The 27,781-nt window shown below is 29.1% G+C and overlaps 1 protein-coding gene and 1 long non-coding RNA gene across 4 annotated transcripts in view; one reads left to right on the top strand and one right to left on the bottom strand.

Moving 5' to 3' along the window:
• Window positions 1-27,781, top strand: part of LOC107449163 (uncharacterized) — a 207,075-nt gene that overhangs the window by 126,686 nt on the left and 52,608 nt on the right. For 2 of the 3 annotated variants that reach the window (XM_087159717.1, XM_087159715.1), the window contains one exon: window positions 942-978. The exons of the other annotated variant lie outside the window; for it this stretch is intronic. The gene's annotated coding sequence lies outside the window, so the exon portion shown is untranslated. The remainder of the gene's footprint in view (window positions 1-941; window positions 979-27,781) is intronic. 3 annotated transcript variants of the gene reach the window in all.
• LOC147813929 (uncharacterized) lies at window positions 15,145-18,573 on the bottom strand. Its single transcript, XR_015432619.1, has 2 exons — window positions 18,434-18,573; window positions 15,145-17,431 (listed from the first exon to the last, which is right to left on the bottom strand). It is a non-coding gene; the product is annotated as an uncharacterized LOC147813929 (long non-coding RNA).

Raw genomic sequence — 27,781 nt, 5'->3', positions numbered from 1 at the left:
TACCATACCGTAATTTTTACACAAAAAAATATTTAATTACAGTGATTTTACTATAATTGTTACTGTAAAAATTATGACATATCTTATTTTCACTTTCATGACAGGTTCCGGGAAAAATGGGTTTTACCGTAATTTGATTCGGAATTTTTTACAGTGCAGAGTTTAATTTTATATTAGGTCTGGAAATAAAGAACAAAAAGAGATTTTGTATCAAAAATAAAAGAATTGTTCTCAAATTAATATTCATAATTACTTTCAGTCTGTAATATGGTAACAATATTTTTCATTGCTGTGATATTTTTATTTGTGTGCATATTACAATGTGGAAAAAAGAGTGATCAAAACTACCAACTAGAATACAGTTAAACTCACCGTGTTTCTGACTCTGTGGAAACACCGAAAAAGCTAGGTAATCTTTACCAAAGCGCGTTGGTAAGTTAACTTAACTGTGTTTTGGTTAAGTTAACTGTGAAATATAGTGTTGTAATATGTGATAAAATTTAATAAGTATGGGAAAATTTGCTAATTTTATCATGATACTTTAGAGCATGGCATAAAAGCTATTTATTTGGATAAATTTACTTTCCAGTTTTGAATTTTTTACTAAGTGTTTGGTAATAAGAATTATAATTTTGAAAACCAGAATTTCCATACCATACCGTATGAACGGAAAAATTATCAAGTGAATGGTTTATAAATACCCTATATTTTGATTTTATTACCAGACATACGGTAATTTTACCAGAATGCTTTTTTCTATGTACCATGTAAGACGTTTTGAACCTACTTTTTTACACAAATTCCAATATCTTTATTTAAAACTGTTAAAATAAATTAAGTAAATGTATCTACTTAACTTTCATATGTTTAAACTTTATGAGCAACTTTTGTTCTTAATATATTTAGCACATTTTACGTATATGGTGTTTTCTTATTTTTAGGTCAGTTCTGTTGTACTAAAGCTTTGTTTTTTTGAAGGTAAGTTAGTACCTTCTTTTTTTAATTTAATTTTGTATTTAGTTCGTATTCAATTAATTTTATTTAATGTGTCTGTAAATAATTGATTTGAAAAACTCTCTAAACTTAACATTTTTTTCTCAAGTTTGGATATCTTTTTTTTAAACAACTATTTTTGACTTTATTAAACATTACATTCTAAAATACGAACATTTAAAATATTTTTTAAAGAAAATATTTGATATTTTTACTTTTATACTTCAAAACGTATTTAGCATTATCATCAAAACAACATGTCAAAAAACAAACAACACAAATATCGTTCTGATATTTTAATAGAAAGAATAACCTTTATTTTTTTAAAAATAGCTAAATAAAATTACATATATATATATATTGTTGACCTGGTCAAAATTATTGAAATATTATAAATATTATATTTTGGTCTGGTGAATTCACTTAGTAATTATAAAAGGTATTCGGAACGATTTTCATCGTTTATTACCTATTATTGTTATTTACAACAGTTGTATAATAAACAAAAACTATACTATTACCAATTTTTATAACCTATCATTAATGTGAATATGAAAATAATTATTACTGCATTATTCGCATAAAATATTAAATATTCTGAGTATCTACGTTAAAAAGAATTATAAAAATTGAATTTCCGATAGCTATAAAAATATACTTTACTGTAAAAGTTAAAAGAAAAATATTAAACCCAAAATATACAAAACTGAAACATTTGAAATTTTACAAAATATCCCAAGAGGTATCACAAAGTGACTGGGTTGAATAAAAAATATCATTTCATATTTTTTTTTTTCAAATATGAAAGGAATAAGTCTCAAAATAAAATTCAAAACAAAAACAGGCAAAAAAAAAAACTTTTTAAAAAATCCATTTCTATGCAGCTTTTGCGAAGATATAGGGAACATTCACAAAGAAAAAAAATTGTTTGTTTCTTTAAAAGCATCAATAATTCATTTTTAATTCTTGTATTAAGTCAGTAAGTAAATGGTTATCTTGTTCCTATTCTTTCTCTTGAGAAAACGGAAGCATTCCTTGCTCCATTAGGTCGTTCAATAATCGATAGGCTAATCTTCTAATGTCCCCTCTATTCGATGCACCCGAAAAGAGATGACAGTTAACAAATCAGCCATTGATTCCACCATATTTCAAGACGCGATATCTGGAAACAGGAAAAGGAGCTGACATCTACGTTTAAGTCAGAATTTGACCCCTTTTGCCCGTTTCCCGGAAGATAAAGACATTTTATCGCCCCTTTCTGCTTTTGTATTAGGAATAAATGGATTGGATTGGGATGATAGTTAAGAGAAATGACTGCTGGTCGATTTCACTTTACTTGAAGCCTGAGATAGAAAACCCCGTTCATTTTTCCCGTTGAATTGAAGATTGGTTTCGAAATGGTAACTAAACGATATTGAAGGGCTTTCAGAATTCTTGTCTAAATTTACAAAGTTGTCTAGGACTTACTGTCTATTAGCTGATTACGGTTATTTATTCAGTCTGTCCCTCAAACATTTTCGAGATTTAAGCTATTCTGATAAATTGTATTATTTCTAAGTCATCGTGGCAAATTTTATTGTTACTCTGGAAAATATAAAAGTTAAATAATGAACAGCATCATTAGTTTTATTTTCCGTTTCAAAATAATTTCAAGTAGTGGTCATAAATTGCACCAGCAGCTTGTTTTAATGTAGTTAAAGAAACCAATATAATGCAATAAAACCATGTTTTTTTTTATCAAATCAGTATACTCCGAAGATAAAGTCCACCACTTTCTGTTTTTGTATTTGGAATAAATGGATTGGATTGGGAAGATAGTTAAGAGAAATGACTGCTGGTCGATTTCACTTTACTTGAAGCCTGAGATAGAAAACCCCGTTCATTTTTCCCGTTGAATTGAAGATTGGTTTCGAAATGATAACTAAACGATATTGAGGGCTTTCAGAATTCTTGTCTAAGTTTACTAAGTTGTCTAGGACTTACTGTCTATTAGCTGATTACGGTTATTTATTCAGTCTGTCCCCCAAACATTTTCGATATTTAAGCTATTCTGATAAATTGCATTATTGCTAAGTTATTGTGGCAAGTTTTAATGTTACTCTGGAAAATAGAAAAGTTAAATAATGAACAGCATCAATAGTTTTATTTTCCGTTTCAAAATAATTTCAGGTAGTGGTCATAAATTGCACCAGCAGCTTTTTTTAATGCAGTTAAAAAAAAACAATATAATGCAATAAAATCAAGGGTTTTTTATCAAATCATTATACCTCGAAGATAAAGTCAACCTCTTACTGTTTTTTTTATTTGGAATAAATAAAAGGATTGGACTGATAGTTAAGAAAAATAACTGTTGGTCAATTTGACTTTACTTGTATCCTGAGGTAGATAACTCGTAAATTGTTGTTATGTCTTCTGTCAAATGCCGTTACGAATTGAAGATTGGTTTTGAAATGTAACTAAACGATAATTGGCATTTTATAAATAAGGATCCTTCTCTGAAATTACTAAGTTGTTTACAATTTATTGTCGGTTAGCTGATTACGGTTACTAATTCAGCATGTCTCCAACATTTTCGATATTTTAGTTATTCTGTCAAATTTTATTATTGTTATTTACATACTGGTTAACTCTTTATAGAGCCTATTTTTAGGATTGTGTTGGATATATAAAAATATATCCATTTAGCTTATTACTTAACATAAGTTTGATTTTTAAGACCCTATTCAGGAAATTTAAAAATTTGACTTATTATAATGAATTAACCATAAACTTGGACTTATGATCTTATAAAAAACCGAATTTCTAAATTATGTGTTTATAAATGCAATTAAACTCGTTGAGAAATAATAAACTACGAAAGCATCAACTCTCAAGGGAAAATAGCTCCCCAGTGTTGGCCTCTCCTCTTGACCCTAAGCAAATCTTTACTGCTACACAGATTTATGTAAAAAAAAAAAATATTCATTGGTTTATACATATTTCTGAAGCTATCAACAGATAGTCGTTCAAATCACTGATCGGAAAATAATTTCCCATCATAAATTTAAAAATTAATTAAGCAGGTAAGATGTATACTTCCACAGCCTCTAAAGGGTTAATTAATGATCAGCATTATTTTTTTTTTCTCATTTTCTCTTTCAAAATACTTTATAATTCCATGTAGTAGTCATTAATTGCACCGGCTGTTTGTTTTGATACGTTTTAAGTAGCCAATATATTCCTACAATCAGTTTTTTATAAAATCCCTGAGGCATGATTATACATTCTTCCCAACAAGAATTAATTCAAGCTTCATACAACAGCATTGTACTAACCCTAATTTTAGAGTAGATAGAAAATGTTGGTTCTGCCGCTTTAACGTTCCTCCATCGCCTCAATAGAAAATATTTTTAAAAAATTTTATTTAAAGCATTATCACAAATTAAGGCGATAAGTAGAAGTGCTTTTTAGGCAAATGTGATACATATAGTAGGCATATAATCTTAAATCAGAATTTTTCAGGAAAATTGAGTCAGAAATGTTCGTTTCTAAGAAGAAAAACATATTTTATCACCCTTTTTCGCTTCAGTATTAAGAATAAATTAAATTAAGAAAAATGACTGCAATCGATTTCGTTTTACTTGAGCACAGGAATCCTGTTCATTTTTATTATTTATGTCTTTAGTATGGTGTTCGTATGAATTGAAAATTTGCTTCTGAAATGTATTCCAGCAATATTCTGGCCTTGAGAGTTGTTGCTTAAAAAAAATTCTCTAAATGTTCTTCGTCTAAATGTTCTAAAATTATTATTATGTGTAATAATATACTAAGGAAGTTAGATATTTTTCATATTTTGTGTTTTTAAATATTTTATAAGTATAATTTAGTATAATATCATTGACTGTTCGTAATGTATTTTAAACTGGAGTTAAAACACTTTCTACACGTAACTGGATAAAATTTAAAAAAACTTATGCTGTTTATGCGACACTATAGAACACTTAATAATTACATAATCTGCTTATGCGATTCTATAGAATAAAGTTTAAAAAAATTACTTGCATCCCATGCACGAATATTTCTTTTGTAATTCAAAACATAAGCAAATAAGTTTAAGCATAAGTGGAAAATAGGTTATCCAACTACAGTTTTTATGAAATATTTATCTGTTTTCTGAAAGATAAAGTTATACTTTATCAATTATTTCTTCATTTTGCCCTTAATTGAATTAACGGTTGTTGTTCTTCTATTTGAAAAAAAAGCTGTTAAAACGCTTTTTACATGTAACTACATAAAAAAAATTAAAAAGTGTCCACTTTCCAATGCACACTAAAAAAATAATTCAATAAATTAATGGCGTCCATAGAACAAACAAATCGCTTTTAAATCAAAACATACATAATATTAAATTTAGGCAAATTTTAAAATACGTTAGGCAGCTAATCTTCATTTAACAATATCTATTCATTTTTTTAAGGGATTTAATTATTGCATCACTCATTTCTTTCTTTTGTGTTAATACACTATTAAAAATTCTGTTGATTTAATTTTTTTTTTCAAATTACAAGGTCATATACAAAAATAAAAATTTTTCAATATCAAATCTGCAAACAATTTACAAACACTAAAAATTTGATCTCTTAAAGTTTATCAAGTTCAAAATATCAAATTTTTTATTGTTTGTAAATTGTTCACTAGTTGTTACACAAAATATTTTTCTCTTAAAGTTATTTTGATAGTATAACCTTTCTGTTTAAAAAGTTATTTTAAATGTATACATACAATATTGTATAGATGCATACAATATTGATATTATATCTTTTTATTTTTATTATATTTATTAATAGCTTTTTTTCGTTATCAGTAAATGATCTGTCCTATTAAGTCACTCTAAACACTGTAAGTTCAGAAAACTTCAGAACAGCAGAAGTATTAAGATTATTTCCATCGCTGTAGTGAGAGAAGCTAGAAAACTCATCCCGATGTTTCATTATGTGTTGCACTTCTTTCTCACGCACCTCTCGATCCATAAATTGAATATCGTATTATATGCTATTGCTCGAAAAAGGCAAGCTCCGTCATCAATAATTGGTATGACAGTATGCGACATTATAGCACCCTTTATATTTAAAATTTCTACAGCCATTTTGAAAAGGATTGATAATAAATTTAAATAATTACTTCCTAACTAAGTTTTTATTTCAATAAAAATAAATCCTTAAAAAGTACTAAACGTTTAACTAACTGTTCAACAGCAACAATATTTTTGAATACCACTGAAGACTACCCAACGAAATGAATCTAAATAAATGCTCAATGTATAACTAATTTTTAAACACTACTTAAATTATTACTTAAGACGATCTGATAAAAAGATTTATAACAACTATAGTCTTGCCTATATTTAGAGCATACCTGAGTTTATGGTGTCACTTGATAGAAATTGTATCAAATCATATATATATGTATATATATTAAAGCGAACGTTTTCTTATTTTCTAAAAATATTGTTAGACGAAAAGATACGAGATACCAACAAAAAGTTCATCTATTCAAAAAAATGAAAATCAAAAGATTAAACATATTCTGTGTTTCAATACAATTTTGAGACCAAATCCACAGAAGAAAAAAAATCGAAAGTTTCCCGTTGCTAAACCACAACTCATTCCCACTTTCTACACTCGCGACATCCACGAAGTTCTTAACCCTCTGAGATCAACCATTAATTTTCTGGTGACTCTTTCTTAAACCTTTTTTTTTTTTACTCTCAGCTTTTTGCTTGCTGACAGTGTTGGCTTATTTTTGACTATTTCGGGACCAATTCCAAAATAAAACATTTCACTATTTGTCGGTGTGATTTTTCTTTCAACTAGATCTAATTCCTTTTGTCCGTTGGAATAAAAAATGTATGTTCGAACTTTTATGCATGCTATGAACCCGAGGTCCCCAACCCCGGGCAGCGGACTGGTACCAGCCCGTGGATCATATGGTACCGGGCTACCCGAGGAACATTAAATTGTTTCTATTTTATTTATTGTGGTTTATTTCTCTCGGCTTTGTTACTCTTTCTACGGACGAGAGGTTAATTGGAAGCTGACAAACGCCCCCCTAAAGCAGCACCAACACCACACGTGTAACGCCGCACCAACACCACGCACGTTTTGTTTTGAAAGAGTGTTTAAATACAATTAAATTATGTTTAAATACAATTAGAACAATACAATTAGATTTTAAAATAACAAGACTTTCAATTTTATGAAAACTAAGTGAAGTGAAACAAGGTATGGCGATACCAAGCATTGCAATATTAATTTAAACATTGTGAATATTAATTTAAACATTGAGAATCTTACGATATCGAAGTACTTTTTAATCTCTCCTATCTTTATACTTTTTTTTTCTTGGAGCCGTTTTTCTTTTTCAATGCTCAATTTTTCAAGACTATTTTTAAAATTGTGCCAACTTACAACATAAAAGTGACGAATATGCTTGGCGGAAGGCAAAACGGAATTTAGACTATAGCCAAATGCTTTTCAGTAGATTGATGATGGAGAAACTGAAAAATATCAGAAAAATGTAGCAATATTTTCTGGCGGAATTTCCAAGCGAAAGCGGAAACTCTTTAGCAGCTAGAAAGTTTGGTCTGCAGTTACAAAAGCCAGCCGAGATTATCTACTTTCTGGCTATATTCCAAGCGTTAAAAACTCTGTTAAGCTCGCTAATATTGCTTTCAAAAGATAAAGCACAGATGTGGTATAATAATAAAGAGGAACAGCTAAAGAATTAGTTACAAAATGAGTTTATGCATAATGTGAAAAAATAATTCCATTCATGAAAGTTCTCTTTAAAAATAACCTTTAATATCCTCAAAAATAATCTAGTGAATAAAAATTTTTAATTGCCTTTTTCATCTTTATTGACTTTACTAGTAAGTAATCACTTTTAAATTTTTTGTTATCTAATTTTTTCATCAGTTTTTTTATTCAATTGAAACATGAAATTTTCAGTTCGATTAAAAAAAGAACAAAATAACAATTTTTTAAAATCTAAGTTTTTACTAAAGATTAGTTTAAATTACTAAAGATTAATCTAAGATTAATCTTTCAAAAGATTAATCTAAGTTTAATCTTTTGAAATTTAGAATTTTTTAATTGAAGTTTTGAAAACGTAAACTATTATACTCCTTCAAATTTCGTAACTTTCTGAAAGAAAAAAACTGCTTTGTTTCGTATTTTTCAACGTCTTTTTTTTGTATAATAGAACTTAACTGGTAAATAAATTGAACAATATAAAAAACTAAGTTTTCCGATTTTGAAGTGATGTAAGGTGATTTTAACGCAACCATAAAATCTTCACTAGCGTCATATTTAATTGATATGATTAAGTGCTTGAAAAGTTCAAGTTTTCTGCATTGTATTAGAAAGAAATGTAAGAAAAAAATGTAAGAAAAAAATGAGAAAATTTTCAATTAATAAATTTTATTTCCGTTAACAACTTCAAATTGTTTAAATTGTTCTTCTTAAGAATTCTAAGTCACTCAGTTCAAAACAACAAGGCATACTCTCAATCAATAATCCAAAAGGTTTCAATAAATTCTTAAAAGAATTGTAACGCTTAAAAATAGCGTAGATTTATTTTAAATAAAATTGTGAAGAACAGTAGCACTTAAATCTATGTTACTACTTTTTATGAATATTTTAAAATGTGTAAATCGATTTTTAACCATTTAACTTAAGCATTAATATTTTAAAAATCTTTGCAAATTTTAAATATTTTAATTGTGTACCATAACAGTAATTAGGTATATCATTGTGCATTAAATTTTGCATAGAAAGTTTATTTATAAGTTACGTTTGTGAGATTTTACTCCAATGGAAAAATTTACATAAAACACACTGCAACAGCTTAATGTCATCAAAATTCGATCAATTTCATTTGCAGAACTATATTACACTTTTAAAAATCAATTCTTCTTCCAGGAAGGAAATTGTTTTTAAGAACACCAATTCTTTTATTCTGACCTCTCTACTCCTAATTCATTCTTTTGATCAAAATCTTGTTACGTTTAGAGTTACGTTAGCAGGATTTTTTGCTCAATGGAAAAAATGACAAAAAGCATTTTGTAACAACTTGGCGTCTTCAAAAATTTATGGATTTAACCTTTAAGACTATATTATACCTTTAGGAATCAATTCTTCTTCCAGGAACAAAATTATTTTAAGAACGCCAATTCTTTGATTCTGACGACCTCTCTTCTCTTAATTCATTCTTTTGATCAAATTCTCGTTACGTTTAGAGTTACGTTGGCAGGATTTTTTGCTCAATAGTCAAAATAACATAAAGCACTCTGTAACAACTTAATGACGTCAAAAATTTATGGATTTAACTTTTAAGACTATATTATACTTTTAAAAATCAATTCTTCCAGAAATAAAATTGTTTTTAAGAACACTAATTCTCTGATTCGGACCCCTCTACTCCTAATTTATTATTTTGATCAAAATCTCGTTACGTTTAGAATTACGTTAGAATAAGTTACGTTTGCAAGATTTTTTGCTCAATAGAAAAAATTCCATGATGTACTCTGTAACAACTTAATGTCGTCAAAAATTTATGGATTTAACTTTTAAGACTATATTACGCTTTTAAAAATCAATTCTTCCAGGAATAAAATTGTTTTTAAGAACACTAATTCTCTGATTCTGACTCCTCTACTCATAATTTATTCTTTTGATCAAAATCTCGTTACGTTTAGAGTTACGTTAGAATAAGTTACGTTTGCAGGATTTTTCTCAATAGAAAAAATTTCAAAAAGTACTCTGTAACAACTTAATGTCGTCAAAAATTTATGGATTTAACTTTTAAGACTGTATTATACTTTTGGGAATCAATTCTTCTTCCTGAAATGAAGTTGTTTTTAAGAACATTAAGAACATCAATTCTATGATTCTGACCTCCCTACTCTTTATCCATTCTTATAATCAATATCTCGCATGAAAAGATCACCCCTTGCATCCCCTAACGACATTGATAGTGTCCTGATAATGATACTATCCGGCTACTGTTTCTCAGCCTTCTTTTCTGAAAGCACTAAATAATCTTCCTGTCGACTCTTGATCGTGTATCATTTTTTACCCTTGATGATAATAATGCATTCCCGTTTTTCCCTATTTCTTTTTCCCAAGCACATGATGAAAAACGACGAGTAAAATTTTTAATCCGATGAAATTATATCTTTCAAACCTTTTATCAAGAACACTGGATTACTGTGAAGAAGTTAAAATCAAATTAGAACTCGAAAGTTGCTTCTTTTTTTTTACCGTTTGGGGAAAAGAACAGGGATAACTTACATTTAAGGAAATTTAGTTATGAAAATAGAAGTTTCTTGTAGGAACTACGTGTATCTTAATTTATTTATCATTATTTTGAAAAATAATTAGTACTATAACGCAAGTATTTCGACTTGTTCTGTATTCTAAAGAAAAATTTTAAATACCGTTTGGAACAAAGAATAGGGATTACGTTGTATACAGTCAAGGAACTTTACTTATGAAAAAAATACAAGTTAAGATATTGAATGATTTTAGTGTTGAAATTTTGACCACTCATTTCTTAATTTATTTATATATGTTTGAAAAAGCATTGGAAGGAAAATTTACTGCAATACGAGAAATTTAACTACGCATTGGGAAATGAAATTAATTTTTTTTTTATCATTCAGGGAAAAGAATAGGGCCAGCGTTACTTGGACTCAAAAACTCACTTGGAATTCTAACAATTTATATTAAGTTAATTATTTATGTTTGTAGAAGCATTGGTTTCAAAAATCACAGTAATACAAGTATTTGCTGAAGAAGGCTTTATTTACATAAATATGGGTAACATTAATGGTTAGCGTGAGGTCAAGAAGAGAAACTGACACTAGGAAGCTATTTTCTCCCGCACTGCTAAACTTTTCTTTCCAAAATTATGATAAAATAACCAGTATCCGTATGTCCATCTAATTAACCGTAAAGTTTACAGAAAAGAACAATTTTTAACTTTACTGTTTTAAACCCTCTTATAGTATGGTTTCGAAACCGGAAAAGAAACAATTTAATTGGACATTAGAGCTAGGTTTTTAGTTAGGTAAGTGGGAATTGGAGTTAGGTTGTGGCTGAGTTGTGTTTTATCAAATGAACCGTTTAATGTGGTTTAATTAGGTTATCTGGTTGCTTCCCCTGTCGTAAAAGAGGGGAAATACAAGACTTTTTTGTGTTAAACAGCTTTATATCTAATGTGAATGAGAGTATCGTATTCTAATAGTCCAGGGTCACAAAGTGGAGAGTGCATGCACTGTAAACTCTTCATGTGTTAAAAAGAACGGTAAAATAGTGTAATGTCAATGAGGGACTCGAACCTCCATCCTCTTGGTCAAGAAATTGACAGATTAGTTCACAAGGCTATAATGTATGTGCCCAGCTGCAAGGAACTAAGTGGTTTCATTAGGTTAATCCAGATGGTGCTACAAAATTATGATTGTTAAACCGTATTTGGAGAAAGCATTTAATAAACTGTTTTTCTCACAGTTAATATTTCAAATACCATCTTATATATGGTTATTTGACTATTTTTTTTAATATGACAAAATTACAATTAAATAAATAGTCATTTAACCAATTTTTCCCAGAAATTTTTAGCAGTGCATCAGCAATTACGTAGTAAATTACGCAAACAGATATCTAGATAGTTATATCTAGTTAGTTATCTAATACTGTTATCAATATATAAGTAATTTATTAATTGCATGTAACTAAAATTGATTTTGCGAAAAACGAATAAAATCTGCAGCTAATAAAAAAATAGATTTAAAAAAACACTTTGAAAGAGAATATTTCCATTCCTTGAATTTTGAAGAAAACAGGAATGAATATTTTAAAAGTGAATTGCACATTTTAGGTTCTTTCATATAAAAAACACAACAAAATAAAATGATTAAAATAATGTGTGTCTAAAAAATTTTATTTCAACAAATTTCTAAATTGTAAGGAGAATAAGCGTGATTGTCTTTTCTAATAATTTATTTAGACTATCCATACTTTCCATTTAACAAAAAAACGACGCACACTCCGTATTATGAAATTTTAAAATTCCTTACAGACTTCCTTGTAAAGCGACATATTTTTTCTTTTAAAGTCATACCTGCTATGTATAAATTAAATGGCTATTCATTTCAAAAAGTATATTTAGCTTACTCAATCATGCATTTCTAAAAGCATTTTCTGGGATAAACTCAAACTATCTCGTTAATTTTATATGACCTTTCTGCTTTCTCGATTGCGTCTTCTCTTACTGTAATTTACTTATTTAATATTCATATCATAAAGAAGACAGCTATATATTCAATTATCTTTTTGAAAATAAACCACTTAAAATTTATGTTTTTAATTTTTATATAATACTTTCTATCCCATTTTCATACTTCATTCAATGATGCATAAAGAGATAAAAATGAATTATGTTTTATTATTTATAATAAAGAGGAATTTCAGTAGTATCTTGGAGAAGCTTTTCTTCTTCAAGTAAAGTAATTTACTATTTCTGAAAGATCTGGAACAAAAGCTTTAACGAAATACTTATCCAATTCAGAGAAGGAATTTCTGAGAAAATATTTTTATAATTAAATTATAAAATATGAAATTTATCTGATAAAATAATTAAAGTACATTTGATTTAATATTAAGAAATATATGTAGGTGAACAACAATTAGTTTTACCAAATAAAATTTTTAAAAATAGATAACAAAATTAAATCTTCCCTAGACTTGTTTGTGAAAGTTTTTGACCCCTCTCCTCCCTTAAAAAGCACATCATTAACATAAAGAAAACAAGATAAATGTATTGTGCCCATGATGTAGAAGTGCCTATGATACAGACTTTACAAATAATGTTTATTAACGTATTTGTGAGTGTTATAACCTATAAAAGATTATTTTTCAAATATTTAATTAGAGGAATGAAGATTTTTTATAGTTTTATTATTAATAATCTTAATTAGGTTTAATGTCTGACAGTCAAATTTGCAGTACTTGTGTCACATCTAGTCGAGTTATATTTCTTTTTGATGTATATGCATAAGCTAAAAATTAATAAAATAAGCCGAATTGTGGTTTACTTCAAAATAAAAGATTAAAAAAATTGCTATAAACATTGAAAATAGTTATTAAGTAAACATATTTCATTTTCAAGAATTTAGTTTATTTATTTTAATTTGAAAAGCGCGATACGAAAATACTAATGCAATATTTTATGAATCCTTTTCATAATTTATTCAATATATAGTCATTAGAAATATTACATTTTCTTTTTTAAAAATGCCATTTCTATTTCTTCGATATTTCACTTCAAATGAATTCATAATGGCAACCTGTGGATTAAAATAAAATATGAATTATAAGTTTTATCTAAATATAATCAGAGATTTCAAAATTCATCACTGATTATAAAAAATACTAACTCACGAAACACCTTTAAATCTTCCACGAAACACCGTTTGAGGACAGCTGATTTAAAGCATAGAGAAACTCTGTTCACATTCTACAATTACATTTCCGACATTAATATTTAATAATTAGTTATCAACACATTCGATTCTACATTCTATAACAAAAAAAATCGACGCACCAAGAAGGAGTTGTCCGATTGAAACGAAAATTGGTGGATAGGAAGACAATGTACAGTATAGTAAATGATTAAAATTTCAGAACAATTGAATAATTTATTGCAGAGTTACAGTAACAAGTTCAATAAGGTGTTGACCCACCTCTAGCCTGGATACAAGCTGCCACACGGCGTGGCATAGACCGATAAAGCTCCCGGATGGTCTCTTGCGGTATTTCCAGCCAAATTCGATCCAATTGTCGAACGAGGACGTCAACATTCCGTGGCAGATGCAATCGCCTTCCCATCATATCCCAGACATGCTCGATGGGAGAGAAATCTGGTGATCTGGCAGGCGAAGGAAGAGTTTGACTAGCTTGCAGGCAGTTCATAGCAACGCGTACCGTATGTGGTCTGGCATTGTCCTGCTGAAAAACCAGCCCAGGGCGCTGCAAAAGGAACGGTAGCAAAACAGGTCTTAGGATGTCGTTGACGTACCGCTGTGCAGTAGGTGTACCTCTAATGACGACCAAAGGGGTCCGGCTGTCAAAGGAAATGGCACCCCAGACCATAATACCTTGTTTAGGGCCGGTGTGGCGTGCAATAGTGAAGGCAGGATCCCCCCTCTGCCTTGTGCGTCTCCAAATACGTCTTCGATGATCGTCAGGACACAGTTGGAAGCGGGATTCGTCGCTGAAGACTATACGTCCCCAGTCACGCCTGGGAGCTTGTTTGTGACGTCACGATCAGAAGGCAGAAAAGAGCGTTGCTGTTTTCTACCTTCAAAGTGATCAGAGGAGGTTGTGAAGATATGAGGATAGTCGATTCCTTATTAGTTTTATTCGATTTATTGTTTTTTCTTTCATTTTTATAAGTTAAAAATAAGAATCAAAATTTTTTATGATCTAAATAATTGTGTATATATAATCCTTGCCTTAAAATAATAAATTTAAAATGAGCCAAAAGACGGAAAAAATCATGATGAAAAATAAATAAACTCAGTAATAAATCTTAGATTAGTTTTTAAAAATTTTTTTGGATTACTTTCATAAGATTTAATCCAAACCTTTTTTTACGAATAAATTTCTATTTTAAACTATTTTAAGAGTAATCAATCATATTAAATAAATATCAATTGATTAAAAATAAAAATATTTTCCTAAGAATTGAAAATTATTACTTAACATTCATTGATGGAAACAAAATGTTATTGAAAAGAACACTTAAGAAAATAAAAGCAAATGTTTATCCTTTATAAACCTTTGAAATATTTATAGCCAATTTATATAATTATTCTGAAATTTTTTTACTTACTGCAGTAAATTGACAAATTAGCATCTGTCGGTCTAATTTCTCTCTATGTTCTTCTGTTTTACATACATGTGTTAAAAATGATTTTATGTGAGTTATTAAATAAGCTGAATCATTACTTTGATGATATAGACTAGAACATTATGAATGAGGTAATTAAGTATATGAAGATTAATTTTATCATAAAGTATAAGTATGCTTTAAAATAATGACACAAACATATATATAGAACAAAATCTTTATTTAAATCAGTGAAGAGAAAATATGTATACAAAAGCAAATAAAATTTTTAAAAATTTTATTTTCAAACATATATCAATTATTATATCATTACTTGCAATTTCAAGATTACTATACTTCTGAAGAAAACATTTTAATTGTCATATATTTTTAAATGACCAAATTTCCAAACATTTTATTTTAAAACATAACGCCATATGGCAAACAAAAATTTGGAACCTTGAAAATTTTTTATTTTATTAATATAATTTCATTATAATCATGCTTGCAAGTTGAGGAAAAAAGCCAAGATTGAAATTTTTTTCTGAATAAAATTTCCAACTTACCACCTCGACATACAAGACATATGCAAAATATCTAGAAAGCTTTACCATAATATATCCAATTTATATACTGAACAAAAAATATTTGTCAACCTCTTCCTTTAATAAAATAACAGAAACATAAAAAGTACACCAGTATAAATAATGAAAGCAATTTTTACTTATTAAATTATATCATTACTTGCGATTTCAAGATTACCACACTTCTGAAGAAAACATACTGTAATTGTCATATATTTTTAAATGACCAAATATCCTAACATTTTACTTTATCAATATAATTTCATTATAGTCATGGGTGCAAATTGGGAAAAAGGTCAAGACTGTAAATTTTTTCTGACTAAAATTCCCAGTATACCATCTCGACATACAAGACAGCAAAATATCTAGAAAACTCTACCATAATACATCAAATTTATATACTGACCATTATCTATTAATCTCTTCCCTTAATAAAATAACAGGAGCATAAAAAGTACACCAATATAAATAATGAATGAAATTTTTACTTATTAAATTATATCATTACTTGCAATTTCAAGATTATCACCAGTATCTATACTTCTGAAGAAAATATATGGCAAATGTCATATATTTTTAAATGACCGAATTTCCAAGCATTTTATTTTAAAATATAACCCCAGAAAGCAATCAAAAATTTGGTAAAAAAAATTCATGGATAATTCAAAATATCTGCTTACATACTGTATTTTACCGTGTATGCTAATGAAACAATCTTTTACGAAAATGCTGACAGTTGATAAAACTGTTAATATACTGTAAAAGCAAAACAATAAATTACTAATGATTGTACAGCAGGCAAATGTATAGCCCTACATTTTATTTTAAAACATAACCCCAGAAGGCAAACAAAAATTGGCTAAAAAAATTTCATGGATAATTCAAAATATTTGATTACATACTGTATTTTACCGTCCATGTTAATGAAACTATCTTTTTTGAAAATGCTGATAGTTGATAAAACTGTTAATATACATGTAAAAATATAACAGTAAATTACTAATGATTGTATAGTAGTTATTAAATACTTTATCATATATGAACCATTCAAATTACCCGACACTTTTGCTCTGGTAACAACATATTTTAAAAACTTGTTGTTTATTCGAAGGAAGAAAATGAAAAAGGATAGTAAATTAAATAAAATATTGAATGAAATGCAGAAATTTCTATACATAATCTAAAATATTCCACTTACTTTTTAAATACCATTCTATACTTTAAATTAAATCTGGAGTTAAATAAATTGTCAACTAAATTTTCCTTTTCGAAAAAAAAAAACACAAATATCTCGTACTTATGGAACTTTGAACTATATTTAGAGGATAAGAAATATATACTAGCGAAAACAAAATTGTAGTTTTCTTATGAGATGTACCACAAAATATAATGTAAATAATGCAAGTAGTTGCCTTACATCACCCAATAATTAAAACTAAATTAAGTTTTAAAAGTAAACAAGAAGTTCATGAAAAAAAAGACTATTATTTACAATGCAGTTTTAAAACTTTTAAACATTTTAGATTAAATTGAAGCTTTTAATTCCTATGACCTTCCTATTATTTATTTTACAATTTATGATAATAATTAAATATTTATTTTTAAAAGTCTTGACGTAATTAATCATTTTACAATAAACAATAATAATTATATATTTATTTTTAAAAGGGGTGATGAAAAACAATCTACTTTTGGAAAGCAAAAGTGATAATCCTTGTTAATTTAAACATTACAATAAATCTTTAGAAATTTAAGCAAATATTCTTAGTTAAAAACAAATTATAAATATTTTTTGCATAAATGAATCACATAACAATAGCTGCAGCTGTGTGTCTTGTAGAAACCAAGATACTGACTTTTTAAGATTATCATCATAGTTCCCTGGGCACAAGATAAAGCAACAAACTTAAAACCATGCTTGATGCCTGAAAAATAAACAGACATTAAGACTCATGGCTGAAACTAAAATATTAATTTATCAACATCTACCTTAATTTGTCATTGGAATAATGAAAATCAAAAAAAAATTGTTTTACTTCCCAAAAAATATGTAAAAATTTTTTTCTTAGTTATCCGAATTCTTAAATAAATTTTCTTAAGTTTTGGTTAACATAAATGAAGTTCTGCTACATATAGTTAACAATCTCTAAAATAAGCGTTCAATGAAATAATTTATTTACTAAAATTTTCTTGATTCCAAATACTTCTTCTAAAAGTATTTTAACAGCACGCAAGAACTATTAGTAAACAATGACACCAAACCTTGATATAGTATTAAAAACTAATATTTTTATCCCCAAATATTGGTACATTTAGAAATTCTTCTATATTAAAATTCTTCTCAGGCATATTAGATTTAGTAGCTAAATATCAACAAATGTAAATTCTATCAATATTCATAAGCTAAACATATCTGGTACTTTTTACTAAAATGTGTTTAAATTTAATTACTACCAATTACTAAAATTAATATATTTTAATATGCATTCTATAAATCTATAATTCAAACATACTGCAATGTATAATTTATAAATTAAGATATATCACAATTCTAGGGCTATTTAAAATCTTGAGCAGAAGCACAATAAATATTGTACTAACAATTTCTAAGTCCATTTCAATCGCTTAGTTTCATTTAAGATGCTTTAGCTCATGAAGTATGAATAAAAAACACAATCGAATGCTTTTGTAATTTTATATTTGAATACTAAATTAAGTTATTTCATAATTCAAATGCAATTAGATCAGGTAACACGTATAAATACATTAGAGACTCAAATAACGAGTCACAACATAACAACAATTAAAGTTAAATTAAATACGTAGTTTCAATCTGAATTCAAACTTAATTTACAACATATTAGAGATAAATATATTGTTATCAAACATAACACTTTAGTAAAATAAAAATAGCATCTTTTACTTACTTCGATATCTCTTTAATCAAACTTTATATGTTGACAACATTCATAGTAATAACGTTTACGTCCAGGAATGGCGTTCTCACCGAGGAGCTACCCGCCTACAGACGCTACCTTCTGATCGTGACGTCACGGGGTTGAAATCGCTCAGCCAGCAGGCCTTGACCTTCTAGTAGGTGTTGCCCCAGTCGGCATCATTCCAGCCTGATCGAGCCATGCACCACTGTAATCTGAAATTTCAAAGCGATCGGATGATTGCTTCTCGGTGCGTCGACTTTTTTGTTATAGAGTGTATTTTACAATGTGTTTTCTTCTGATAATTAAACTGACTTACAAATAACTGAACGCTTAAAAGGTACGCCAACCCACTTGAATTTTGCCGCTCTCGTTAAGATTATGAAAAAAGTTCGAATTTTTGCATTGAATTTTTTAAAAATTCGAATATTTGACACAATAATTGTCATAGAGATAAAAATATGGTTTGAGCATAGAAGAACAGAGTATAAAAATGTATTAAACGTTGAATGATGATTTCAAAGGTGAAAACGTACAAATAATTTAGAATATTTATTTTCTGATGATCTGATGTTACTTTTCTTGATGTAAAATATAATTTTTTCTGTTTTTTTTTTTTAAATGAATGAAAGTACACTGGTGGACAAAAAATTAAGAGAGGGAAGACATTTTCCCAAATATCTCCCAAAAAAATACTGAATATAAATAAATTAAATTTGGTATGGATATAGCTTATTCCATAATAATAAAGTATGCGAAACAAAAATGTAAGTGCCATTCACTGGCAAGACCTATTGCCAATAAAACCAATGTAGTCTGAACTTAAGGATAAAAGATGACAATAAAAGTGAGGGGGCCGGGATAGCCTGGTTGGTAGGGCGCTGGGCCCGTATCCAAGAGGTCGTGGGTTCGATCCTCGCCGGCCGAAGACTCCTCGTGTAGTAAATGGTGACTGATGCACGTTAAATCTGTCGAGTCTCAAAGTCCTCCATGTTCCCACAACAAATCAATACCTCTGGGGGCACTGATCCAGGAGTTTCCTTGTCTTCAGGATTGGTTCAAAATTACAAGGCTACGGAGTTGAAAGTTAGTAGTCGTAAACCCATGAAATTGGGTCGGCTGTACAACGACGGTTATAAAATAAAATAAAATAAAAGTGAGGCTTGTACAGTGTGTGTTGCCTCTAGTATGGTGTATGGTAGCCCCTGACAGACAGACAGCATGCACAACGAGTATGCATGCTGTTAAGAAGGGAGTTAAGGAGGACTTGAGAAAGACCCTCCCATTCCTCCACCAGATCAATTTTTAACTCCAGAATGGTTCTGGGGGGAGGTTGGCGTATCGCAATAGCTCTCCCAAGAGCATTCCAAGCATGTTCAAGAGGATTCAGGTCAAGGGATTTGGCTGGCCAATCTATTCGTTGAATATCCTCGCTTTCCAGACACTCGTCAACCATGAGAGCCCTATGTGGTAGCGCATTGTCGTTCATAAAAATGAACTCAGGGCCAACAGCGCCCCTGAAAAGACGCACATGGGGCTCTAGGACCTTCTGCTTGTACCTCTGGGCATTCACGGAACCATTGTCAAACACATGGAGCGGTGTGAGGGTTTCTTACATGATCCCTGCCCAAACCATGAGTCCTCCACCAGCAGAATGATCCCTTTCGATAATGTTGTTGGGATGGTATCGGGTTTCAGGTTCCCTCTATATCAATAACCGTCCAGAATCAGGTTGTGGACTGAATTGTGACTTGAAGCTGTGTCCAATTCTGATTTTCTCTGCACCATTTTGCACGCACTCTTTTGTGGGAGAGAGGGAGTGGGATGCAGATAACGGGCTTCTTGGCATACAGCCCTCTTTCATGGAGTCTCCTGGAAACTGTCTTACTCGAAATTGATGTTCCTATAGCAGCCGCGAGGCCCCTAGACAATTGTGTGGCTGTAGCCGTCCTCTGGCGCTTAGCTGAAAGGAACAAATACCGGTCTTCATTGGCTGTTGTAGCCCTCGGGTGACCTTGTCCTGGTCGTCTGCATACTGTTCTACTAGTTTTAAATTGACTCCACAAATTTGAAATGACGTTTGGTGTTATATCCAATTCCCTAGCAATCTGAGCTTGGAACTGGCCTTCCTCAAGTCTATCCACAATTCTCCACCTCATACCTTCGTCTAAGCGATGATGTTCACTCATTTCACCTAAAAACCAGCAAAAAACTACAAGATTATTAAAAAAATGCACTAAATTCTGCAACTGTGTTGAAGAGTGGAATGAGATGAACAGCTCGATGCGGACTTTTATACCTCCTGTTGGTTTAGCAACGCCCACAAGAATACGTAAACTTATCTCAGGACCAATAGCGCTACAGTGACCATATATGGCAATTAACTGTCCAGGTTTTGTGAGGTATTTTTGGAGAAATGTTCGAAAATGCTTTCCATCTCTTAATCTTGTCCACCAGTGTACTTTATGACTCCAATCAATTTTCTACAGATCTCTCTTCGCTGTAGTGAGAAGATAAGTGTGTTTTTCTTTTGAGTCTTCGAAACTGACCATTGAGTCGTTCCGTGTTTTTCACGTTTTTTTCAATAATTTATTTTTTTATTTCTACGGCTATTGTTTCCAAATTTATTTTCGTCTGCCCGTTTGCTATAGAATAATTTCAAAAGCTAGAACATCCAAGATAATTAGGCTTGTTTAATAAATAGATATTTTATTATTTTAGATTAAGTTTATTTAACTGATTACGTTGAATTTTTCCATTTATTACATAGATGGTTTACCATAGCAGGAATGTTGGGATTTGGTACAAATTTATCTAGCATTGAAAATATGGAACAGTCACGCGTTTTTGGGTTTCTCCCGTTATTTGTCTAGGAATTCAGAAAGGGAATTGGTTGAAAAAATATCCTCAACTTAACCAAACGGGAAAATTTAGATATCCTGATTTGTTAGAAAACGTGAAGCCATTTAGACTATAGGGAATTTTTGAGATTTTCTAAATGAGTATATTTCAAAAAATTGCTACCCAAAAAATTTAAAGTACCCTTCTAATTTTTAAAAGAAAATTTGAAGAAAAACATTTGTTGGAAAATAAATTCGAACAACAACAAAAATTAAGCAATTATTTGTAACTTTGTTAATTTGTTACATAAATTAGAATTACTCAAATAGACACCCAGAATTGGTAGCAAAATAGTAGACTTTTAGAGTCGACAATGTTAAATTTTATATTTTCCTTCAAAACGTAAAGCAAATTTAGTTATATTTAAACATAAGTGAACAATACATTAAAGAACAATTCTAACGAAATAAATTTTTACTTTCTTAAAACCTTTTCTACACCCTTTACGACATAAGTCAATATTTTAATATATTACTCCGATTTTTCCTTTAAATACAGTATTAACGAAATAAAAATTCCATAACATAAATAAATCATCTTCCGTTCAAGAGAGCATCAGCAATCTATTAATCGCCAAGAAAACAAATATTGTGACGTTTTATTTTTGCGAGTGTCTTTATTAAGTTTTGCTGTACACGCCCTCATGCCATTCCATCACAAAGGCAATTTAATAAATGAGGAATTATTCGTCACTGTTCTTGTGAATTCGAAAGAGTTTTAGGAGGGAGCAGAGTTTATTCAATTCGGCCCATTAAGCTCGTTGAAAAGGCTGGAAAGATTAAGTTTTGGCGACCGCCAGCGCGCGACTGTCTCCATTACCGCCAAATCTTCTGTTATCCCATAATTCCGCTCTGATTTTTACAAAAGAATTATTTTTACTCCGTTATTTGAAACAAAGGGTAGGGAAACAATAGGGGATTGTTAAAAGAGGGCAGAATTGAAAAATGCACCTATATTGTGGTGATGTAAGCTGCCTTTTTGTTCGGAAAATTAATAGTCGTTTAGTTAATCTAATTTTTCCAACTGCTGCTTTACGAACATCCTTTGATTTGGAGAACAATGTTATTCCTAGTAAACAGAATGCTCTAAATTAATCAGTTTTGTTTTTAAGAACTGTTAATGAAAACAGTTTGGAACATAAATTAATGAATTTGTTGCTCACAACAATCATGTTTTAAATTTTTCTTTGATAAAAATCCTTTTTAATTCAAAGTCGCTTCTTTTAGAAAATTTTAATTGATTAAAAGTCATTTTATAATTTAAAGTAAGTTTAAAAGGTGTGGAAATGATATATAAGAACATAATAATTTTAATTTGCTATGCTACCTTTAAACTAAATCCATTTTAATAAAAAGTTTAAGTTATCCAATTTTAATTTTATTTAGTGTAAACTAATATTTAACAATAAAATCTGTCAACTTTTTCGTTAAATATTAATTTACACTACTTTCAGGGGTCTTTCGGGGTTTAATAATTAATCTCGTCCAAATTTAATGTAACTGAAATATGATTCTAAATTGAACCATATTATCGTGCATAATAAACTTTTTCTACATAATTAATACTCTTTTCTTTTTTTTTTTCTTTTTTTTTTTTTGAGATCTCAAAATATTTCCACCGTATTATGGTTCAAGAAACAAATATCATGGTTAAACGTTGTACCAAATTCTCTTATAATGCAAGAAATCACTTTATTAAGCTTTACTTATATTTAAAAAATGATTGAGAGCTGAGTTTCGAGATTTGATGGCATAAAAACTTTTTCTTCTAAAAAAAATTCTCCTTAAAAAATATTACATGTCCCAACAATTTTTGACATAATTTTAAGACTTATTAAAATAACTAAAACTCAATGATATAAGCACCAATACTAATACTTTTCTCGATTTTTCTCAAAACTCTTTATCAAGGATTCGCTATGTTTTGATACCCAATACTTCATTCATGCTACTTGCCTAGTCATTAAATTGCAACAACAAACCCTCCTCTCCAATCCAAATGAACCTTTCAAATATTAAACATACCAATTAAGAAGAATTTAATCAATTTTCATCGATGTATCTTTTACTGCAAAAGTTAGTTGGTGCTTCGAGAACCTTCATTTCTACATTTGCATCGAATTTTCATTTGTCTTTGCAATCTCAACCACTCCCGCAGCATGGCACTGTAATCATCGATGTGGAAAAAATAAAAGTCATTCCATCTCCCCAAAACACGTGATCGATCTCCAATTGCCTGGGACACACTATCTCCCTACTGGAGTATTCATTTCCTGCAAAGTACGATGAAGATACAGAATATCTGAATCAGAACTCACTTTTGTGGGGGGACATGATCTTTATCGATTAATCGCGACATATTTTTATGAGTTGGGGAATCTAATTTATTTGCGCACATTATTTGTTTCCTTATGCGAATGTTTGTCATTTCTAGCGAAATTTCTCGTTTCTTATCTAATAAAATGAGGGAAATGAGCTGACTTAATAAGCATAGTAAAACAGACGTAATATCGCTGTTGTTTCTATGTTTAATATCTTCTGTGTACGTTTGGAATTTCCACGTTTATCTGATGCGAAACCTTAATTACTAAATGGAAAATTAGCTTTGCAGATATCGAAAAAAAAATTCTTTGTCAAAGAAAAAATTGCCTGACGGTTTTTGGACTATTAAAAAAAAATAATATTAATAATGCTTTTCTTCTAAGTAAAAAGACTCTGTTTTTTTTTAACTAAACATTATTCATATTTTAAACATTGTTCTAACTTTTTTAATATTTTAAAAATTAACCACACTGAAAAAAAAATATAGTCAAAAGTACCAGAATCTGGTCAAATTTGCGTATTTCTGACTCTATGGGAACAACACAAAGTTCGGTAATTTTAACCGCAGCGCTTTGATAATGATTTTGCTAAAACTAAAAATAAAATATAATTTTAGAATAAGTATTAAAATTTTGAAATTTCATCATGACACCTTCGAACGTAGCATAAAAATGATTTATTCTGTGAAATTTAGTCATAAGTTTTGTATTTTTTGCTAAATGTGTGGTAATAAGAACTATAAGTTTAAAAAACGAGATTTCCGGTAAACCGTTACCATATGAACAGAAAAATTACCAAAGGAATGGTTTAAATAAAAAAATATTTTGAGTTTTTTTAACCAGAATTTTTTGGGGGGTTTTTTTTAACCATAAATGTCATTGCTATACACTACGGTAATTTTATGAGAATTTTGTTATCTGGCTGATGATTTTAAAAAATTAATTAAAAAAAAGGAAAAACATAAATATATCTTGTTTTCTGTATACAATCTAAAGATTTATTTTACCAAATTTTAAAGTCATCAACAATTGACTCTTTTATATAGAAAGACTATAAAACAATGTTTTCTGCTTCATACTCGACCTTACCAATAGAAATATTTGCAAAGCCGCTTGTTAACTATGTCATCAAAATAAGACTGCCCCACATTCTTGACGCATATGGTGGTTATTGCAAGAACGTTGTATTGTATATTTTATTAGTTAGAAGGGCCAATAACATTGTGATTACTTTTAAAAATTTTTGAAAAAAATAGACTTCTTCCTAAGAAAAAACATCGAACTGTACATATCTATCTTCCTTCATTTTTCTTTAATTAACTTTTCGTATTGTTGCTCATTTTTGCAACCCATAGCAATAGTATTATCTAAATTGTAAAAAAAAATCATTAGTTGAGGCATATGATCTTTCTATAATTAGAGAGCAGTTGGCAAAAATTATAATAATAAGCCCTCAATCTCAAGCTTTCAGAGAGTGTTTTTGGTTGGAAAACACCAAATATGGTGTTATTTAAATAATGGTTATAAATCGCGTTATTCATATAATGGTTATTTTAAATTCTTGTAAAATACTTTTCTGTCACAATGCGAGGAAATGTAAAAATATCAATTTTAGAAAAATTATGGCCAATTACTTTTGGCTTAACCCTGCAATTATGCTATAGATTAATAGTGATTACTAAAAATATATTGTTTTTTGTTTTGAATAAACCCTTTCATTATTGATGAAAATTGCGGTAGAATTATATTCATTACACTGAAATATTTCGAATATTTCCAGAATAATATTCCTGTATTGATATATAATCTAATTGCGTGACACATTCCCTTAATTACCACTTGCAAATAAACTAGTAGTTGAAACTGTTTCGAATAAAATATTTTGCTAGATTTGAATAATGCATCGAATCGTTTCGTATGAAGCATATTAAAAAGAGTGTTGATGAACTTATGCAAATCGTTCGAAAATACGTTACTGGAAGATCAATCTTTCACATATTTTACAAATTTTTATTCATTGCTTGACCTTTTTTCAAAAACCTATAAAATCCTGCTATATAATAATTTCAAATGAATTCAAAATGAAGAATAAAACAAAGAAAAATTATAGACCTATATGAAAAAAAGGGGGGAAATAATAAGTAAAAAAATAACAAACAACAGTTTATATATATATAAAAATAAAAAATAAAAAATTATTGTTTTTCTTAAACTTTCTTCGTGTTTTCCTGTATCTATTTATTTATTATATATATATATATATATATATATATATATATATATATATATATATATATATATATATATATATATATATATATATATATATATATAATATACCATAAATCTATACAGTATATTATTAACAAGTAATCTATGAAACTGAAAAATTCACCTTACAATGCTTAGATTTCCAATAATCATAAAATTACTTTAAAACAATAGATTTGTGTAATAATTTAAAAACTAATTAACTGGGAATGTTCTTCTTATGGTAAAAAAATTCAAAATTGCTCTGAAAATTCAACAAAAATTACTAAACTATCGTATTCTAAATTCTATCTGAAATATTAATTATCAAAAGATCAACTCAACTTTAACCCCTATCAAAAATGAAGCGGACAATATCACAAAATCACGTCTGGCATTATGAAACAGCCCAGGTTAATAGGGAATAAAAAGGACTTTTTTCAGCTTGACCATCTGGCACAATCACTTTACGTGGGCGTGGTCACTCTTCATCAGGTGACCCCTGTATGGGAGTCAGAACCCATACAGATCCCAATCAATATTTGATTTGTGCCAACACCTGCTCAATTTCTATGGGATCCACGGAATAACCTATTTCTGCAAATAGATATTTTTTAAGCAAGGGAGAAAAAAAAAAACTTTTGCCAGCATTTTCTTTAAGTGATGGATTTACGTAGACAAAAACAGCCTTAGAGGAAACGAGTAAGACAAATTTAATAGCACGCTGCTTTTCGCTTCATGACAAAAAGTCAATTTGGGAATTTGACGCATTGACAACTACAAAACTTTGCCTTAGAACAGGAATTCTGAGAGAGAACTCTAGAACGAGTCACGCATTTTATTCTTTTCTGGAATGAAGGTGTCAGAAATTGTCGATAATGACTCGATGACTTGACACTTGGTGTATTAAGAAATGACGAATCAATTCCATTTATACACTGCATCGGAAGTTTTGTGTAAAAAGGAGGGTTTAACTGAAAGCCGGGCATGCGCAAAACATGTTTTCGTTGTTTCTAAGTAAATATTTTGCGGAAAGAATTGCTGAATTTTAAAAAAAGAAATGGAAAAAATGTTGTAGAACTTGGAACAGTGGTTTCGGTAACCTAAAATATATTTAGAAATCGAAAATTGTGCTAATCGAAAATACTCTTATTAATCTTTTTTTATTAAATTAAACCTTATTAAATTAAACCTTTATAATTCCTCTTTTTTTCTAGTATGTTAAAATATTTTTGGGATTCAAATTGATTTTTAAGAAGAAATTCCTTTAACTTATTACCGAGAATTAATTTTGTTTTTAAACCTTTTTTTTTGGGGGGGGGGATGGGTGAGAATTTTTCGAAATTTCTCCTACTGTGAAAAATTGGTCATGAACTTGAACTTCTGTCTTTATTAATAATTTTTTTTTAAAATACAAATAAACTCATTGAGAAATGATCGAATGAATGAACGCACAACGTTAGAAATTTCTCCGGAGAAACGATTAAATAACAATTTATTTAATTGTTTTTTTACCGTATCCGAACAAAACAGGACAAATAACCATAAATAAGATAGTATTCAAACTATTAACTGTGAGAAAACTGTTTTTTTTGGCTACTTTCACTTAATACGGTTAAAAAAACAGAATTTTAGCACACCGACTAGGACCACCTAGTGAAGCCATTCATTTAGTTCCTTGCAGATTCGTATACGTTATAGCCAAGAGGACTAATTTGTCAATTTCATAATCGACAGAATGAAAATTTGAGTTCTAGTGTTGACACCACAATATTTCCTCAATTCCCCTCAATAGATGAAGAGTTTAAAGTGCCCTACATTCCCTAATTTATGACCCTGGACTATTAGAATACGATACTCTCATTCAC

This window comes from Parasteatoda tepidariorum, chromosome 3 (assembly GCF_982258835.1).
Source record: "Parasteatoda tepidariorum strain Cologne lab strain chromosome 3, Ptep-v5.0, whole genome shotgun sequence".
Taxonomy (NCBI): Eukaryota; Metazoa; Arthropoda; class Arachnida; order Araneae; family Theridiidae; genus Parasteatoda; species Parasteatoda tepidariorum.
The sequence above is the reverse complement of the archived record's forward strand: the minus strand, read 5'-3'. Positions and strand labels throughout refer to the sequence as shown.